A 20,134-nucleotide genomic window follows, 5' to 3' on the forward strand; every position below is an offset into this window, starting at 1 on the left:
CAAAAATTAGCCAGACGTGATGTCAGGCGCCTGTAGTCCCAGTTACTCGGGAGGCTGAGGCAGAAGAATCGCTTGAACTTGGGAGGTGGAGATTGCAGTGAGCCAAGATCTTGCCATTGCCCTCCAGCCTGGACAACAGAACGAGATTTCATCTCAAAAAAAAGAAAAAAAAAAAAAAGAAGGCAAGGAGGTGAGATGTTGCAGAGCTTCTTCTTTCAGGATAAGGCATATATATTATACCAGCTTGCTATGTATGATAGGAGAAGCAATGAAAATTGCAAAGCCTTTCGGAATTATTTCTGTCACTGTATCGAAGAAGGCCTCATGAAGGCGGTAATATCTGGGCTGGACCTTGAGGAATAAAGAATTGGTACATCAGAGTAGCAGGGCAGGGCAGTATAGATAGAAGGAATGACTAATGAAAGCATGGAATAGTGAAAAGGTGTTAGCTTTGTCAGTAATTCCTAATGACCTAGAATTCACTGTTTCCAGCTTCTTTCTAGGTAGTCTAGTTTTGATGAAGGAACATTTATTCCCTAAGATTGGAAGCATGCCTTTTACTAATCTTAAATTGGAAGGCAATCAAAATAACTGCAGACCTAGCCTACTACTTCCCCAATGCTCTAAATAGACAACACTTAATACATGTTTTTCACACCCTCTTGAATTATGTAATTTATTAGTACATTTGGGGATTTAAATTCAGAAAACATTAATGCCTATGGTATATTAATAAGATGAGTAGTCATATAACTTCCTTAGACTATCATGGAAGAAAGATTGTAAGCTTGCTAAAGCTCACCAGATCAGAATGCTAAGAAAATATAGGACAGATAAGATCTGGATTAAAATCCCAGGCCCTTGATGTAAAAGCTGTGTAACACCAGTCAAGTTATTTGACCTTTTCGTGCTCAAGTTTCTCCTTTTAAAAACAGGCATGATAACACTTCCTACCTCAGGATGGGTGTGAAGACTAATGAAAAGCACTCAGCAAAAACAGTTACCCATTATTGTAATAAAAGTATTCCAGTACTTTTTCTCATTAAGTAAATACAATAAATCAGTGGTTCCCAACTATGGTTGTATTAACATCATCTGGGAGCAGTTGAAAAATGATGCAGAGTACTTGGGCTTTGTATTTTATGTAAGAACTCCAGTGTACGAGTCTGTTTTCATACCGATATGAAGAAATACCCGAGACTGGATAATTTATAAGGAAAAAGAGGTTTAATAGACTCACAGTTCCACGTGGCTGGGGATGCCTCACAATCATGGTAGCAAAGGAGGAGCAAAGACACGTCTTACATGGTGGCAGGCATGTGTGCAGGGGAATTACCCTTTATAAAACCATCAGATCTCAGGAGACTTACTCACTATCACAAGAACATCTATGGGAAAAACTTGCCCCCATGATTCAATTACCTCCCACTGGCTCCCTCCCAGGACACATGGGGATTATGAGAGCTGCAATTCAAGATGAGAGTTGGGTGGGGACACAGTCAAATCATAGCACCCAGGTTTGGGTACCCTTGCTCTGGAGTTGAGTAAGATCTTAGTCACTTTTCCCTCAATATTCGCATTCTTCCTTGCTATGCAATATTTTGAACATTGGATTTTAGTATTGTTGAGTGCATGGATTTTCAGATTATTATAGATTAATGTGTAGATCTTCACGTCTGTGCCTTCCCTTCTCTTTCTTTCACCCCTCTTTCCTTAGCCCTTTCCCCTCCACCCCATATTGAATCATTTGTACTGTAGGGCTGACATGTCTTGCACAGCTTAGTTCTCAGGACTTTTAATTAAATAAAACAGATTTTTTTTTTTTAAAAAGAAATTTTACTAAGGCAGACTTTTGGCATGTTAAAGTTGAACTTCAGTTTAGTTTCTAGAATAAATAATTCAGTTTTTTTTTACCCCTTAAAATAATGACCACAGGAAATACTTCTAAAATAACTGATATTTCCCTTGTTAAAACTGGGGTTATTACTGGATACATTTCAGCATGTGTTCTTTTTTCTTGGGGTAAAAAAAAGTGAGGGTGAGTGTTCCATTATATGCTAAAACACTTATAAATTATAATCCCTCAAACCTAAGAGCGCCCTTCATATGGTGGTAGTTATTTGGTATATTATAAAATGTGGCCTGGATATTAAAATAAATAAAATATTTTGCTACATACAGATCAATTAGAATATTCCTTTTAACACTTTTGGGTGGATACTTTGGTTTAAAAAAAAAATCATTGTATTGCAGCAGACGTAGCATTGCTTCTTGTATCTATCTCTTATATGTATTTTGTATTTCCTACAGGTGAAGAATGACGAAATGTCAGCCCCATTAAAGCAGAAATTTTTTTTAGTGCCAAATCTCCGTCACCTACAATGGTACCTGATACATGGTGATTGCTTGATTAAAAAAAAAAAAAAAAGTACTAAATGAATGAGCTAACAATTAAGCAACCAAAGTTAAAAATCACACTATCACTTTTCACTGATAAACCTCCTTCCAGAAGTACTGGGAATGTCGCAATACTGGCGTTTGTATGGAATTCTTATTAGATACTGCCTGCACGTTCCTTTAGCCACCTGAGTCTTCTCGTAGATCACAGCTTCCCTTAGAGTCGGCCCAGGCAGAAAGAGCTGTGGATTAGTGTTCATGGTTGTATCTATAGTGCCACATCTGGCAGCATAGTAGTTTCTTAGTAAATATTTGCTGGATGAATATATAGTGCTTTATAGTTTCAGGGATGCTTTCATATTCAGTTTGAATGATTGACAGCCCCGTGAGGTTGGCTGATAGGATCATCTTAGTTTTATAGATGATGGAACAGAGGTTAAAGAGGCTGTTAGTCATCCTTGGGTCATAAGTAGTAGAGCTAGAACCACAACCTCTAAATCTGTTAATTTCTTCATCCTTTGTTTCAGAACAGCTTTAAAAACATTAGTGAACCTATTAATTAATTAATATTCCCCTTCCCTTACTTGAAACCTTATAGGGAAAGTTATTACATGAACCCTTTTCCAAACTGCCCTAATGTCATCATCAGTCACAAACTTTGTTGGATGCTGGTTTGGGTTTTCATAACAGTTCTTTCTTGGTTACCTGTGATGAGTACCTATGATAGATTCTTTTTGAAATAAAATTTTTTTTTGATGAGCCCTCATTCCTTCAATTTTTATTCTTCTTTCCCAGACATTTTAACCTGTAAATTTATCAATACTATACATCTAAGTTTTATAATATAAATATTCCAAGACTTTATTTTTTAGTAAGTAAATGCAGTAAATCAGTGGTTCCCAAAATAAAACAAATTTTCATAGCCACGGGAGGAGTGGACTCCAGTGTGTTTCTTCTTGCCTTGTCTCTCGGGTCATTTGGTCATTTTGACATAGAAATTTCAGCTGTGTTGAATTGGCTTGGTGGATATTTCTGGAATCAGGCTTGGGAAGGAGAAACCTTCCCTGTGACATTAGAAAAAACAAAAAAGGACAAGGTGGGGGGGATCATCTGAGATCAGGAGTTCAAGACCAGCCTGGCCAACATGTTGAAACCCCATCTCTACTAAAAATACAAAATCAGCCAGGTGTGGTGGCATGCGCCTGTAATCCCAGCTACTTGGGTGGCTGAGGCAGGAGCATCGCTTGAACCCAGGAGGTGGAGGTTGCAGTGAGATGAGACTGCGCCACTGCACTCTAGCCTGGGAGACAAGAGCAAAACTGCATCTCAAAGAAAAAAAAATGCTGGCCAAACATTGAAGATCCTCAAATGTTGGCAGTGTTTGGGTGCACATTTTGCCAGAGCCATTCATTGAAGCCGAAGACTAAGTGACATATGACCAAGGTTCTGAGTAAGAAAGGATTTCACAATCTATGAATCAAATCCAGTTCTCATTTCTGTTTTGTCTTCTATGGAGAAAGATAATTTGGTGACTTCAGCAAGCTTCAGTCTACTTTGTGATTCTTGGGTCAGAGGTTATTTTATCAGATTGCTACATTTAAACTTAACCCTCATTCTTTTACAAATGACTTTAAAGTGTTACTGGAACAATATTCACCACAAAGCTATTATTTCATTGTAAAATACCAACAAGAACCTGATTCCGTTTGCCTGCTGTGGACATTGATGTTTAGTGTTAGAACTGAGGCATAGAAGGGAATAAGTAAATGGTTGACATTGTGTTGCCTTCAGGATCCAGTCCTGGGAATATATGATAGGGATTTGAGAAGTGGTTTGGGGTGGAGGAAAGCATTTTCTTTTTTCACGCAGCGCCTGACTTCTCAGTTGAGGCAGGACAGAGCCATTGTGTTTGTTCGGGCTCTCACAAAGCCAGATCACATCAGCGCGGGCTGCGGCTTTATGAGCAGCCTCACAGCTCATGCCTTTGTTGCCTTGCTGCACAGTCGAGAAAGGATGACAAGAAGGGAGCTCAATAAAGGCCTTTCAGGGAGTGTTTCTGAGTTTGTCATTGCCATCTGTCCTCCTCTCTCCCCTGGCTTTTCAGGCTTTTCCCATTTTGTGCAACTCCTAGGTTTCTGACTGGTGTGGCGTGGACACCATAGGTAGACGCTAAGCAAAAAGGGGAAGTAAGCGATGTTTCAAAGAAATAATCTTGAAGAAAAGAGAAAAAGGCCCCCTCATTCTCCAGGGCTATGTGGACATAAGAGATGAAGGATTAGGATTATTTTAATTACTAGTGACTGTGTTGTTTTCTTTATTTCTTTTGTTTTTCTGAGACAGGGTCTTACTCTCTTGCCCAGGCTGGAATGCAGTGGTGAGATCTCAGCTCACTGCAGCCTCAAACACTCAGGATCAAAGGATCCTCTCACCTCAGCCTCCTGAATAGCTGGACCACAGGCATATGCCACCATACCCAGCTAATTTTTTTTTTTTTTTGAGACAGACTCACTCTGTTGCCCAGGCTGGAGTACAGTGGCGCTATCTGAGCTCACTGTAATCTCCTCCTCCTCCGGGGTTCAAGTGATTCTCCTGCCTCAGCCACCTGAGTAGCTGGGATAACAGGCATGTGTCACCATGCCTGGCTAATTTTTGTATTTTTAGTAGAGACAGGGTTTTGCCATGTTGGCCAGGCTGGTCTTGAACTCCTGGCCTCAAGTTATCTGCCTGCCTCAGCCTCCCAAAGAGCTGGGATTACAAGTCTGAGCCACCGTGACCAGTCTAATTTTAAAAATTTTTTGTAGAGATAGGATCTTACTATGTTTCCCAGGCTGTTTTCAAACTCCTGGGCTCAAGCAATCGTCTTGCCTCAGCCTCTCAAAGTGCTGGAATTACAGGTATGACTCACCGTGTCTGGCATCTCTTAATTTTTGAGACCACTAATGTCTTTCCCTTAAGACATGGGTCATTTTGGAAGTAAAAGGCCGGACTTGATGCCTTCAGACACTTATTATTTCTAACACTGGTGTGCGTGCATCTTTCCTGTCTCTCACAGGTGGTGGTACAGGTGTAGTTTTATCTTGTTGAAAGCCTTTTGTTCTTCTTTGAGCAGTGGGACTGTAGTGTTATCAACAGGGCCGGTCCTAGGACCAGAAAGCTTTCGGTATGATAGGCAGTTTCTGTTCAGGACACCTGCTGCCCAAGCACAGTGCACTCATTGTTTCTTCAGTTGAACATGTTCTGGGCAGAGCTGTGCCTTTTTTAGCCTAGGATTGAGTCTTCACTTTTTCTCCTGCATGCATTTCATTTCTGGTAGAATAAATTTCTGTCTTGTTCTTCTGGTTTTGCAGGTATGAATTTAATACCTGCACGTGATTTGTACAAATTTTATTTCCAAGAGTGTGTGCTAAAATGTCATAGTGGTAGAAAGGGCACTTGGTCAAAGTGGAGGCAAATGATCTGGAATCTCATTCCTGCTTTGCTGGCTGTGTGGCTAAGGGAAAGATTTTACCTATCTGGGCACAGGCTTCTTGGAGCAATGGGTTGCCAAGGCCCCTAGTGTAAAGATTCCGCCACTGTGTCTTGTGTTTTTCAGGATGCTAAGAGCAGCAGAAATGAGTGTGGCAGGGGTCATTAAGGGCCCTGCTCCTGTGAGTAGGTAACACCAGGAGGTAATCTTTTCTTTATTGATTTAATTTATTTAAGTATTTGAGACAAGGTCTCACTCTGTCTCCCACACTGGAATATGGTGACGTGATCATGGCTCACTGCAGCCTTGACTTCCCAGGCTGCAGTGATCTTCCCACCTAAGCCTCCTAAATAGCTGGGGCCACAGGTGTGTGCCCGGCTGATTTTTTAAAATTTTTGTAGAGACAAGGTCCCTCTTTGTTGCTGAGTCTGGTCTTGAATGCCTGGGCTTAAGTGATCCTCTGGTCTCAGCCTCCCTCAGCCGTAAGCCACCGCTGCCCAGGATGTGATAGATAAGGGAGGGAAATAACTGGTTTTGTGTCGTGGCAAGTTTGCAGAGTAAAAAATAATTTTTTATTTCTAGGAAAGTGTTTTTCATAACTGCAAGTGTTACTGGATACTTGGGTTTTGAACATCTAAATTAAGAACTTCAGTGATCAGACAAGTATTTCTTCATTTATTAACTGTTCAGATAAGAGGCAGACCAAGGATTGGGCTAATGTAGCATAGATACCCCATTTCTGATTTGTATTCCTGCAGTCTTAAAAGAAACCCCTTATTTATAAATACTCTAATTCTACATGCAATACATGTTAATTGTAGAAAATTTAGAAAACACCAAAAAGAAAATACAAATAGCTTTCCATTCCATAACTCAGAAGTGCTGTTGTTCACACTTAGGTGTCTTTAGATTATATGCACTCAACTTGTAGAACAACATTGGGATCATACCATACACATATAATTTGATATCTTGCTTTTTTTCTGCTATGTTCCTTTTGAGATGATTTTTGGGACTGAGGTTTCAACTGAAGGTAGAGATTAATGTAATATTATGCTTGGCACACTTGTGACGAGGACTGTTTTGACTTACGGAAATAGAACTGTGGACCCTGTATCTGAAAATAACATTTCTCCTGTCTCCTCTTGAATAGGCTTTCAATATTTGGCATATATAGATGTTGTCATAACTTACTATTATTAACAAATAAAGACTTCTTAATCTGTTAGCTCTTATTATTCACTAATTGCTTGCATACGATTCCCTGATTGAGTTTTCTGTGCCAGAATTGCTAGCTGTACCACCAGTGAGCATAAGTTATGTCAGCACTGGTTTTCTGGAAGCCCCGATTCCTCTGGCTAAAGCATGGTAGTGCCTGTGGGCTAGGCCACATGTTTGGCAGTAGGATAGTTAAGGAATTCCTTTTGCCCAGTCATATTATACATTTGATAATATTTATGATTTACTTGTTGAATATTGGTTTCATATATAATTTCCTCTATTAGGAAATGAAAGATTATTCATTTCCGCTTTGGATTATGTAACCTTTAATATTTTCTGTTACACCCTCACATTGCAATGTAAATATATTCTAAATCCTGAACCACATTAGAATTTTCTCATAGCCCCCACTTCTGTGTCTTTTTGTGGTACCCTTTGAAGTCCTGAAATGTTTTATATTTGAGATTAAATCTGGGTTTCACTTTACTTTTTAAAGCATATTGAGCAAGTTAATTTTCTCTTTGAGTTCCTAAGGGGAATGATTCCAGCCCTCTGTGTCCCAAGAATTCAGACTGAACCCTGCCAGAACATTCCTGTGGTTTTCCACGGGGCAGATCAGTGTGTTCATGAAATTTTACTTGTAGCTTGTGTTTTCCATGGTTAATTAAAACATCTGGCTTTTCAGTTTTCCACAAACAGAGCATAATCACTAGGCCAAACCTTTTCAATAAATAATTAAATACTTTAATCCTCCTCTCAGAATAGCCCACACTTGTCTTTAGGATACCTTGTAAGCTGTTGTCTGTGTTCATTAATGATTTTGAATGTTTGGAAGATGTTTGAGGTTATCCTGCCAAATATGTGCCCTTGAGAGAGAGAAAGTTGGTGACTTTGAGTCCTTATAATGGCTTCTGGCCTTTGCCCCCCCAGGTTGGATTTGCTGTGGGCGAGCTGCTGCGGTCTGTAGCCAAGCATGCTGTGGTTAGATCTGCCCAGCCGTGGAACAGAAACATTTGCTGGATGGAAAATCCATAAAAGAAAGCTCCTGTGAAAAGCTGAGGCCGACAATAATTTAAGCAAAATCAGGTTGGTATAAGATAAGAGAGGCTGGATAAAATGGATTGGGCTGGATAGGGAAAAGTTGTTTTGTTCCTTCCATGCGCATTGTGGAGACCCACCCCAAATGATTATTTTCAGTTATTGTGAGAGTCCCAGCATTGTGTAAATTGCAAATATAGTCTGACAGCCTTTTGTGTATAGTGTAATGTTGTCTTCCTTTTCCTCCTTTCCTTTTTCCTTTCCTCTGTCCCATCTCCTCCACATCTTCCTCTCCTCCCTCAGAGAAGAGAGGAGAACCTTGGCAGAAATATTGAAAGAAGCCACAACCAGAAGCCACCTATACCAACCTCAATTATCTTGGCTTTATTTTGGAGAGAAAGCTTTATTTTGCATGCATCCAGCTTCCTGGAGTTGCATTTGTACTTTCAAAGACTTGCATTCATTTGTGTTTTCACACTTTGAAGTGTGGGGCATGGAGACCTGCCATTTCTGTTGGGGTAATTCTGGCTGTGAGCTTCTGGTCTGCTTGGCCAGATTTTATATACTCTTATCTTTCCCCAAACAAAAGTCACCAACACATTCATTTTCTGCAGTGTGTGCATTTGGCATTAAGATACTTACGTGTGACAGGGGAGGAAAAATGTCCTGAAAAACATAGGTGTTTAAATAAATGCAAAATAGTCTCACTGTGGGCCAGGAGAGTGAAACAGCACGGATAACCCCATATGAAGCAGAAAAGGGAATATAATTCATTTTGAAAACATATATTGTACAGGGACAGACATTGCAGACCATTTCTATTGGACATTTAGTGGGTAAGTCAGCTTTCTACATAAGCAGTCTGTCAGAATCTGTGAAGTAGTGAAGGTTGACTTTGTCCACCCTGCATCCTTCCTCTATCTTTTAATAAATCATCCAGATTTTCCCTGGGCAATTGCCCTTGCCTCATTTTCACCCTGTGTAGTTAGAGGAGGTGACCCTGCTGACTCAGTTATGGACATGTAACATAAGCATGGCCAGTGATATGATTTGGCTGTGTCCCCACCCAAATCTCATCTTGAATTTAACTCCCACAATTCCCACATGTCATGGGAGGAGCCCAGTGGGAAGTGATTGAATTATGGGGGTGGATTTTTCCTGCGCTGTTCTTGTGATAGGGAATAAGTCTCATGAGATCCGATGGTTTTAAAAATGCGAGTTTCCCTGCACAAGCTCTCCCTTTTTTTGCCTGCTGCCATCCATGCAAGACCTGACTAGCTCCTCCTTGCCTTCCACCATGACTGTGAGGCTGCCTCAGCCACACAGAACTGTAAGTCCATTGAACCTCTTTCTTGTGTAAAATGCCCAGTCTCAGGTATATCTTTATCAGCAGTGTGAAAATGGACTAATACAGCCAGTAAGGGTCACACCTGTCTATGGAGAGGCCCTAGTACTCTCATTGCAACTATTGAAGAGGTTTTGCCTTTTGGGAGTTTGTTAAGCTGGAGCTGCTAGTGGCAGTTTTTACTATGTCTTAGGGAAAACCTTACTGAAAATGACAACACAGGAGAAATCAAAGCAGGGAGATGGAGGAAAAGAGATTGGGAGGAAGAGAAGTGAAGGGACACACACACACACACACACACACACACACACACACACACACACATTTTTGTCCAACAATTCAGCAGTGCCTAAGTGAAGGGACACACACACACACACACACACACACACACACACATTTTTGTCCAACAATTCAGCAGTGCCTAAGTGAAGGGACACACACACACACACACACACACACACACACACATTTTTGTCCAACAATTCAGCAGTGCCTAAACCCAGCATCTCCTGTTTCCCTTTCCTGGCAGGATAGCTAGTGAATCCGATTTAGGTGTCTGTCTTTTACATCCAAAATATCCTAATTGGTGCTGCCTTACAGGAGTGAGGTCTTAGTGTAAAATGACTGTGGCATAGTCCCTGTCTTTAGGGACTCATGGTGTAGGGTAGCAGTCTGCAACTTTTTTTGGCATGAGGGCCTAATTTTGTGGAAGACAATTTTTCCAAATGGTGGGTGGGGTGTGGGGAGATGGTTTCAGGATGATTCAAGCACATTACATTTATTTCTATTATTACTACATTGTTTTCTATAATGAAATAATTTTTCAACTTACTATAATGTAGAATCAGGGGGAGCCCTGAGCTTGTTTTCCTGCAACTAGATGGTCCCATCTGGGGATGATGGGAAACAGTGATGGATAATGAAGCATTAGATTCTCATAGGAAGTGTGCAACCTAGATACCTTACATGTGCAGTTCATGCTAGTGTCTGTGCTTGTATGAAAATCTAACGCAGCCACTCATTTGTTGGGAGTGGGAGCTCAGGAGGTAACGTGAGTGATGGGGAGTGGCTGTAAATACAAATGAAACTTTGCTCACTAGCCCACTGCTCAGCTCCTGTTGTGCAGCCTGGTTCCTAACAGGCCATGGACTGGTACCAGGGACTCCTGGTGTAGGGGATAGGCCAGATAAGTATTCACATGGCTAATAAGCAGTGTGACAATTTATCTCTAGAGATAAGAACAAAGTTTTATGGGAACAGAGATGGAATTAGGAATTCTGTTGGGTGGTAGACTAGCAGAGTGGGCAATTATTTAACATGGGAGAAAAAGGATTAAGTCTTTAGGAACATTTAAAAAAATAGATTTAATTCAATTACTTGCTTTTTGAGTCTAACAGAAGGGAATGCTTTCCAGAGCCTATAGTTAAGTAAATTGCAGATAAGGAAGATAATTTCAGAGGTTGGTAGTAGTAGAATCTTGTTTATTTACTCTGAATACAATTGTTTAAGGCCTAGCCAAATGAGAGGTTAGCAGAAAGCCGTCTGGAGTTAATTTTAACATGACAAGGTAACAGCTGCTGTTCTCACCAGAACCTCAGTAGCTTTCTATTCTATGGATAATTAAATGAATTTAAAGACTTATTTCCTCTTTTTAATGATAGAGTTTTCATTATTATTTTTTGTAATTACATTTTGTTTTGGGGAAATTTATGTTACAGAAAATTTGTGCAGAAAGTAGAGTTTCCATATAACTGCAAGTTCCTATATTATTAATATCTTGCACTAGTGTGGTGTATTTATTATAATTGATGAGCCAATATTGATATATTATCATTACTAAAATCTATAGTTTATATTAGGTTCACTCTTTGTCTTATATGTTCTGTGTGCTTTCATAAATATGTAACTTGTATTTCCATTACAGTATCATACAAAATAGTTTCACGGGCATAAAAGAATCCCATGTTTGGCCAGGTGCAGTAGCTCATACCTATAATCCCAACACTTTGGAAGGCCGAGGCAAGAGACGAGACCAGCCTGACCAACATGGTGAAACCCTGTCTCTACTAAAAATACAAAAATTAGCTGGGCATGGTGGCCTGTGCCTGTAGTCCCAGCTACTCGGGAGGCTGAGGCAGGAGAACTGCTTGAACCCAGGAGGTAGAGGTTGCAGTGAACTGAGATCGTGCCACTGCAGTCCAGCCTGGGGACACAGTGAAACTCTATTTGGACACAGTGAAACTCTATTTAAAAAAAAAAAAAAAGAGCCGGGCGCGGTGGCTCAAGCCTGTAATCCCAGCACTTTGGGAGGCCGAGGCGGGTGGATCACGAGGTCAAGAGATCGAGACCATCCTGGTCAACATGGTGAAACCCCATCTCTACTAAAAATACAAAAAAAAATTAGTTGGGCATGGTGGCGCGTGCCTGTAGTCCCAGCTACTCAGGAGGCTGAGGCAGGAGAATTGCCTGAACCCAGGAGGCGGAGGTTGTGGTGAGCCGAGATCGCGCCACTGCACTCCAGCCTGGGTAACAAGAGCGAAACTCCGTCTCAAAAAAAAAAAAAAAAAAAAAATCCCATGTTCCACCAGTTCCTTTCTTCTTTCTGAACCCCTGGCCACTGCTCATCTTTTTTTTTTCTTTTTTTCCTGGCAAACAATATTCTATCACAACTGCTCATCTTTTTTACTGTCCTCAGAGTTTTGTTTTTTCCACAATGCCGTATAGTTAGAATTACACAATAGGTAGACTTTTTAGATTGGCTTTTTCACTTACCAATGTACATTCAAGATTCCTCCATGTCTTCTCATGAATTGATAGTTCACTTTTTTTTAAAGCACTGAATAATATTCCATTATATGGTTGTTCCACCGTTTATCCATTCACCTATGGAAGGATATCTTGGTTGCTTCCAAGTTTTGGCAGTTGTGAATAATACTGCTGGAAACATTCATGTGCAGATTTTTATGTGGATAAGTTTTTAACTCATTTGAGTTTCTCACCATTACATATGATGTTAGTTCTAGGTTTTTTGTAAATGTTCTTTATCAAGTTGACAAATTTCCCCTCTATTTCTAGTTTGCTGAGACTTTTTATTATGAAAGAGTGTTGGATTTTGTCAGGTGCTTTTTATGTAACTATTCATATGATCATGATTTTCTTCTTTAGCTTATTCATAGGATGGATGATATTAATTGATTTTTGAATGTTGAACCAGCCTTTTGATAGGGGTTATGTTGACTTTCTAGGTCAGTATTAAGAGCTTTGATACATGAACATGGGATATGTTTCCTTTTCTTTCAGTCTTCTTTAATTTCTTTCAACAGTGTTTTATTGCTTTTAGGGTACAAGTCTAATACTTCCATGTTAAATTTATTCCTAAGTAATTTGTTTTCTTTTTGATGCCTTTATAAATCAAGAAAGTAATTATTTTCAAAGTATTTGTAGCTCATGTATAGAAATGCATTGGTTTCTGTATAATGATCTTGTTTCCTGCAACCATGTTGAACCTGTTTATCAACACTGATAGTTTTTTATGTGTATGACTTTCCTAGTATTTTGTCTATACCAGATTGTGTCATCTGAAGATACAGTTTTATTTCTTATCCAATCTGTATGTTGTATTATTTATTTTTGCAGTGATTTGAAAACTTGACTGTGATGTGAGAAATACAAAGTTAGGTGCTTTACAGTTTCCAGTGAAATCATTCTGTCACGTAGCTTTTTGATAAGAACAAAAGATGATAAAGATGAAATTTGTCGTCCTGTAGTTGACTTGTTCATTCAGCCATCGAGATTCTTAGTCACTCCTATATCTTCTTTGGACAGATGATCACTTTTTTAATGATTATTACTTTAAGTTCTGGAGTACATATGCAGAATGTGCAGGTTTGTTACTTAGGTATACACATGCCATGGTGGTTTGCTGCACCCATCAACCCATCATCTACGTTAGGTATTTCTCCTAATGCTACCTCTCTCCTAGCCCTCCACCCCTGACGGGCCCCAGTGGCGTGTGATATTCCCCCCACCGTGTCCATGTGTTCTCATTGTTCAACTCCCACTTAGGAGTGAGAACATGCGGTATTCGGTTTTCTGTTCTTGTATTAGTTTGCTGAGAATGGTAGTTTCCAGCTTCATCCCCATCTCTGCAAACAACATGAACTCATCCTTTTTTATGGCCTTATAGTATTCCATAGTGTATATGTGCCACATTTTCTTTATACAGCCTATCATTGATGTACATTTGGGTTGGTTCCAAGTCTTTCTTATTGTGAACAGTGTGGCAATAAAGATACGTATGCATGTATCTTTATAGTAGAATGATTTATAATCCTTTGGGTATATACCCAGTAATGGGATTGCTGATCAAATGGTATTCCTAGTTCTAGATCCTTGCGGTATTGCCACAATGGTTGAACTAATTTACACTCCCACCAACCATGTAAAAGTATTTCTGTTTCTCCACATCCTCTCTAGCATCTGTTGTTTTCTGACTTTTTAATGATCTCCATTCTAACTGGCGTGAGATGGTATCTCAATGTGGGTTTGATTTGCATTTCTCTAATGACCAGTGATGATGAACTTTTCTTCATATATTTGTTAGCTGTATAAATGTCTTCTTTCGAGAAGTATCTGTTCATATCCTTTGCCCACTTTTTGATGGGGTTGTTTATTTTTTTCTTGTAAATCTGTTTAAGTTCTTTGTAGATTTGCCCATTTTTATATTGGGTTATTTGTCTCTCTTTGTATATAGTTGGACATAAGCCCTTTATTGGATATATGATTTCCACATATTTTCTTCTAGGCTCTAGTTGTTTAATGGTGTCTTTCCCTCCAACAGTGAAATACTGTAAATTTTAATTATTGATAAATTGTATCAATATGGGAAACTGTGTGTTTATAAACTTTCTTTATGGTGCTGTTTGGTGCTTAGAAGTTTTTAATTGTAACAAAGTTCAGTTTATTATTATTTTTCTTTCAAAGCTCAAGATTTTGATGTTTCTAAAAACTCATTAGTGAATCAAAGCTCTTGAAAAGTTTCTGTTTCTAAAACTTTTTTTTTTTTTTTTTTTTTTTTTGAGATGGAGTCTTACTCTGTCACCAGGCTGGAGTACAGTGGCGTGATCTCGCGTCACAGCAACCTCCACTTCCTTGATTCAAGTGATTCTCCTGCCTCAGCATCCCAAGTAGCTGGGAATACAGGCACCTGACATCATGCCCGGCTAATTTTTTGTATTTTTAGTAGAGATGAGATTTTCCCGTGTTAGCCAGGATGATCTCGATCTCCTGACCTTGTGATCTGCTTGTCTCTACACGCCCGGCCTCTTTCTAAAACTTTATTGTTTTACCCTTTACATTTTGATCTTTGATTTATTTGGGGTCAATTTTTGTGTATGGTGTGAGGTTTGGGTCTATGTTTATTTTATTTGGTTTATTTATTTTTTATTTTAATTTTTTTTTGCATATAGGTCCCAGCAGCATTTGCAGAAAAGACTAATCTTTACCCACTGACTTGACTTTTTTTGTAGCAAATCAATTGACCAGAAATGTAAGGGCTTTCTTTCTGTACTCTCAATTCTGTTCCTTTGGTTTACCATCTATCCTTTTGCTAGTACCACACTGTACTTAGGTTTTTGCAATGAAATTTTTCTATGAAAAAAATTAGTTTAAGAATTGGACTTCAGATGCAATGTCTCCGTTTAAAAAATTCTGTTGTACCTTTCCTACTTTTCCTCTCTGTTCTTTATGAGTCAGTCTGTTAGAAGTACTAGTATTTGGTGATTTCTCTTTGGGATAATTATAGAAATCTAATGTGGTAGATGACTATGTGGAATCAATCAAGATGTATTTTCCAGATTACTATATATATGACTTTAAGTAGTGCTTTGTTTTTCATAAAAGTGGTAATCATTTTTATGCCTGTTCTGCATTTGAATAAAACACATTAAGTTTTTCATTATCTCTGTCTTAATCATTGCCAGTAACTACTAAATAAAGGATTTACAAGGCTGGCATATTATTTCAAGTATTTTCATTAATGTTGACATGAATTGGGTCTTATATCACAAAACTATTATTTTACTAAATAGAAAACCTATGAATTAAAATCTCTTGTGTGGGTATGGTAACATAGTATAATTCTATGTGTGTTATGAAAGTTGGACATTTGTCATAACATAAAATGCTGGCTGTATTTTTATATTTACCTATTCTGTTTTTATCTTTGTATTAGTATGATTCTCAATAGCTAACTGTGAAGACATTAAAATAATTATATTAGAAATGTGAAGATTGCAAATTTGTATATTTTATTTAGTTATAACTATGTTATGAATACATAAACATTGAAAAGGAAATTTTTTAAAAGTCAGTGCTTTATTGTGATGTTTGGAATCTAGTTGACTATTTTGTCTTGTTTTCTTATAAAATCATAATTTTGTTTAGGACATGACTTATTTTTAATGTGAAAAAAATCTAAATGTAGTCTTGGCGAAATGCAGAGATGTTTCCTTTCTCTGGTATATAGCTGAGCTATTGCTGCTGGGCTTTAATTGGAGATTACAGTCACGCTATTAGATTTGGAACCTGTTTTCTGCAGTGCCGTTAGTAGGTCAAGCCATGCCTCCTAGTTCCCGGAGGGCTCAGTTCTCAGGATGGCTTATCTGCTTCCTGCTTTCTTTGTAATCTTCTCATTTCAACCTGGGTAGACCAGCTTGATGGCAACTGACATGTGTGTTACCTGGCCCTTTTACTTTCCTGGGAAGTCCTTTGGCTGATAATATTATTTCCTAAAACCATATCTCTAGAGCAACATGGAATTATTCTTTTTATTGTTCATTTAAAGTCAAAGCCATAGGCAAGCTTTCATTTATAGCTCTAGGTCCCTGGAAATAGGTGTTATGAAACTTTTAACCCAGTTACTTCTTTAAATCTTTTCTTTCTCTCTGTTGCCCCTTTTAACATCTTTGTGACCTATTCACAGAATGACTCCATGAGGAGTGTAGATATGGTCTTCTTGTTCTTGTTTTCTTTTGGGAACTGAATCAAAATATGGCTGGGTGAGGGTAACCTCTTAACCGTCGTTTACTTTGAGTAGAACCTTTTGCCAACTGAAGTTGGGATTCAGAATGACTGAACCACTGAAGTTTGAGTTGTGGTACAATTACATTCGTGAAGGCTTTGGCCTGTTTATGATCATCTGTTGCAGATGAAGCAAAATCAGATCAACCTAGTTATATTCACTGAGTCAACACCAGAATGAAGAGAGTGTCTGGGGACTGGGTGTGGTGGCATGTATCTATAGTCCCAGCTGTTCAGGAGGCTGAGGCAAGAGAATTGCTTGAGCCCAGGAGCTTGAGAACAGCCTGGGCAACATAGTAAGACCCAGGTCCTGTCTCAAAAAGAAAAGAATGCCTGGAACTTGCTTCTTTAGTACAACCACAATTTAGTATACATCTATAATGAGGATGTTTATGATAAATACATTAACAGAGTTTGGAATAATATATCTTTTAATACTTTACTTGTCTTTTTTATGTTAAATAATCTATGAAGTATGGGTTTCCTTTAAAAGCTTTCAAAGATACCATATGTGAGTGACCTACAGTTATTTATTTTACTGTAATTACTGATACAAGAACAAACAGTACTGTTTCATAATCTGTGATGCATAAAATATTTAATTTGATTATATTATTCAAATAAGATCTATACGAATGACATGATAACTATTCAAAGTTTCTGAAATTTCCAAATTGATTATTATCTACTCAAATAAGCATTGATCCTTGGTTTCATTCATAAACCAAAATAGTCTACTGGTTTGGATAGTGTCTATGTAAAAGCACCTAACAATTTATGAAAAACCAAGTATCAACATTGGTCTGGCTTGCATAAAAAATCTTTGTTTGCAGTTTGCTAGTGTACTCTCTGTAAGGATGAAAGAAAATAGTTTTCAATGTAATCATCATGCATCTGAGGCCCTTTGAGGACAGCTTTTAGAATCATAGTAACTATGCTGTGCTTGGTCTCATAAGGTTGATATTTTTTTGAGGGCTCAAGAATATAGTTAATTTGTTACTGCTGTGGCTTTTTTCTGGTGTCTGGTTAAAGTGTCACAGAGTCTATGAAAAGTAAGACAGTAATTAGTGACTTCAGGAATGAATTCTCTCAGAAGTAAAAAGTCTGGAGTTCCAATCACGACTTTAGATCCTTGATTATTCTAAAATAGAATTATTCTAAGATAGGATTGAAAATGACCACTAGTCTTGGGCATACATTAACATATGAGTGATAAGGAATGTTGAATTTGTGTTATTTCAGTGCAAATCAGTTAAAATTCCAAGTGAGAGAGGTTGCATGTGCGGTTTGCTAAGTACTAAGCACTTTGTCAGTATCTTATGGGGGTGGAGCGAGGGGACAGGGCAGACTTCATTTCATCCTCACAACAGTCCTTTGAGAGAGACAGTGTTACCCAGTTTTAGAGAAGCTCAGGATTGGAGAGATCGATTTTTGTTCAAGTCTTACATCTACTAATTTAAATTTGAATCCAGATATTCAGAAACTCCTTGATATAGTTGTTTAAATCAAAGCACTGCCCATGAAGTGGTTCACGCAGAGCAAATTCTCTCTATATGTATCTTTCTTTATATATTTTTATTATTATTATAAGTAATAAGATAATAAAATCCTAAACATAATGTATGAATAGATTGCTTTGACATTTTCAAGGAGGTTAGTTAATTTGAATATAGGTTAATTTGGAAAAGTGGCATTTTGTGGATTTTCAAGCATTTTTGCCTGAGAAAATATCTCATTAGACCCTTAGAGGTAGAAAGAGAAATGCAGGGAATGTTTAAAAAGTTTGTCCTGGCTGGGCACGATGGCTCACATCTGTAATCGGCTGAGGCAGGAGGAGGATCACTTGAGGCCAGGAGTTCTATACCAGCCTGGACAACATAGAGAGAACCTGTCTTTACAAAAAATAAAATAAAATAAAAATAGTCAGGTATAATGGCACATATCTATAAACCTAGCCACTCAAGAGGCTGAGGTGGAGGACCGCTTAAGCCCAGGAGGTCAAGATTATAGTGAGCAATGATGGAGCCACTGTATTTCAGCTTGGGTGACAGAGCAAGATTCTCTAGAAAAAAGGAAAGTGTGTTCTGGGTTTTATAGCTAGGTATGTGGCCCAGCCATCCACTCCATCAACTTGCAGTGAATTACTCAGAGGTATTTTGGTGGCTGGGGGAATCAGATACTCCTAAGCAGCTGCTTAGAGAAGGAAGGAAGAAGATACGCCTTGGACATTCCTGGCTTCCCCTCCCCATTACTCTGCACTCCCTTGTTTGGAGCTGCCTAGAATTTTTCAGTGGGGAGAGAGGGACCAAGGTATTTACCTCTATGATGATTTGAGAGTCTGGTCAATCTGCTGCTTTCCTAGTAATCTCAACTGATAGTATTCTTAGTTAAGTACCTAGTAGATGTTAATCCCTTTCTGCCTTTTCTAGCCGCTGTGTCTGCCTCTTACACATAAAGTATAGAAACTAACAAATGGAAAGGTTAAGCTACACAGAACCCTTTCCAAAGCTGTGATTGCCAACCTTCAGCTTTTTATAGACATTTCTGGTTTGATTCACAGAGTCTGTGTTGTCTAGAAGAGCTTGACTTGTTCTGCTAGGGGTTGATTGTCTGGCAGTTCTGAGATGCAGTTTGAGGCATAGCAGGTCAGTTGTGATACTTACAACACATGCAAAAAAGGAACTTCTGTTTGAGATTAAATTATCTTCTGAAATAGACACACAAAAGCAATTTGGTGATGTCTTTCAGAACTTAAAATCACCAGCAATGTCATAAATATGTTCACTTAAAACTGTGCCAAGATATTTATATGTTATATTGTAGCATGTTTGTAAAGAATGAAGTAGTTCTGTATGTATGCTCCTTTGGAAAAATTTATAAGATATATATACACACATATATACATACATATAAAAAATGAAAAAAATGTTTTGTAGAATCATGTGATTACCATTTCCTTTTGTATATATTTTTTTTAAAAAAAGGTATATATGCTGGTGCATACATTTTTTCCCTAAAAAAGATGTACAGTATCACTGTTAATAAACTGGAACACTTTTCTTTTTCTTTCTTTTCTATATAATATGAATTTTCTAACTATATTCATTTATTTTTCTTTCCTTTAAAAAAAAATCAGGGGCTAGCTAGGCAGTATGATTATGTACTGTTTTGCTTTAGTTTTAATGTATTTTATAAAACCCTACTAAATGTTTTTTTAAAACATTGCAATTTTTTTTCTAATGTTCATTTGTCAATTTTTCTTGTCCTCTTGGAGTTCAGAGGAAGTAAGCAATTTTTATGGGAAGAGTGGTTAAGCATATAGCTAGCAAATGTTCTCATGAAAGCTTATTAATTAAAACATGGATGGAGTTGAAAAATAGAAAGGAAAAAGATATTTCCCAAATGTAATTTGAAGGACAAAGAATCTGATCTTGCTGAAGTGTGTTTGAAGGTGTACCTTTATGCTCTGTTTGTTTGCTTTCAAAGGAGCTTTGGACTGAATTGTATTTGCTTTTTAGACTGCAGGGCTGGAAAAGGCCATGGAAGCCTCCAGAATCTGATTGCTAATCAAGAAAGCTGTTTGCTAA

General features: G+C 38.2%; 1 protein-coding gene across 7 annotated transcripts in view; it reads left to right on the forward strand.

Annotated features, from left to right (window-relative positions):
• APBB2 (amyloid beta precursor protein binding family B member 2) overlaps window positions 1-20,134 on the forward strand; it is a 405,358-nt gene that overhangs the window by 60,631 nt on the left and 324,593 nt on the right. For all 7 annotated transcript variants that reach the window (XM_017509868.2, XM_037731837.1, XM_017509866.2 and 4 more), the window contains exon 2: window positions 8,015-8,170. The gene's annotated coding sequence lies outside the window, so the exon portion shown is untranslated. The remainder of the gene's footprint in view (window positions 1-8,014; window positions 8,171-20,134) is intronic.

Source organism: Cebus imitator, unplaced genomic scaffold, assembly GCF_001604975.1.
Source record: "Cebus imitator isolate Cc_AM_T3 unplaced genomic scaffold, Cebus_imitator-1.0 Scaffold425, whole genome shotgun sequence".
In the NCBI taxonomy this organism is placed as follows: Eukaryota; Metazoa; Chordata; class Mammalia; order Primates; family Cebidae; genus Cebus; species Cebus imitator.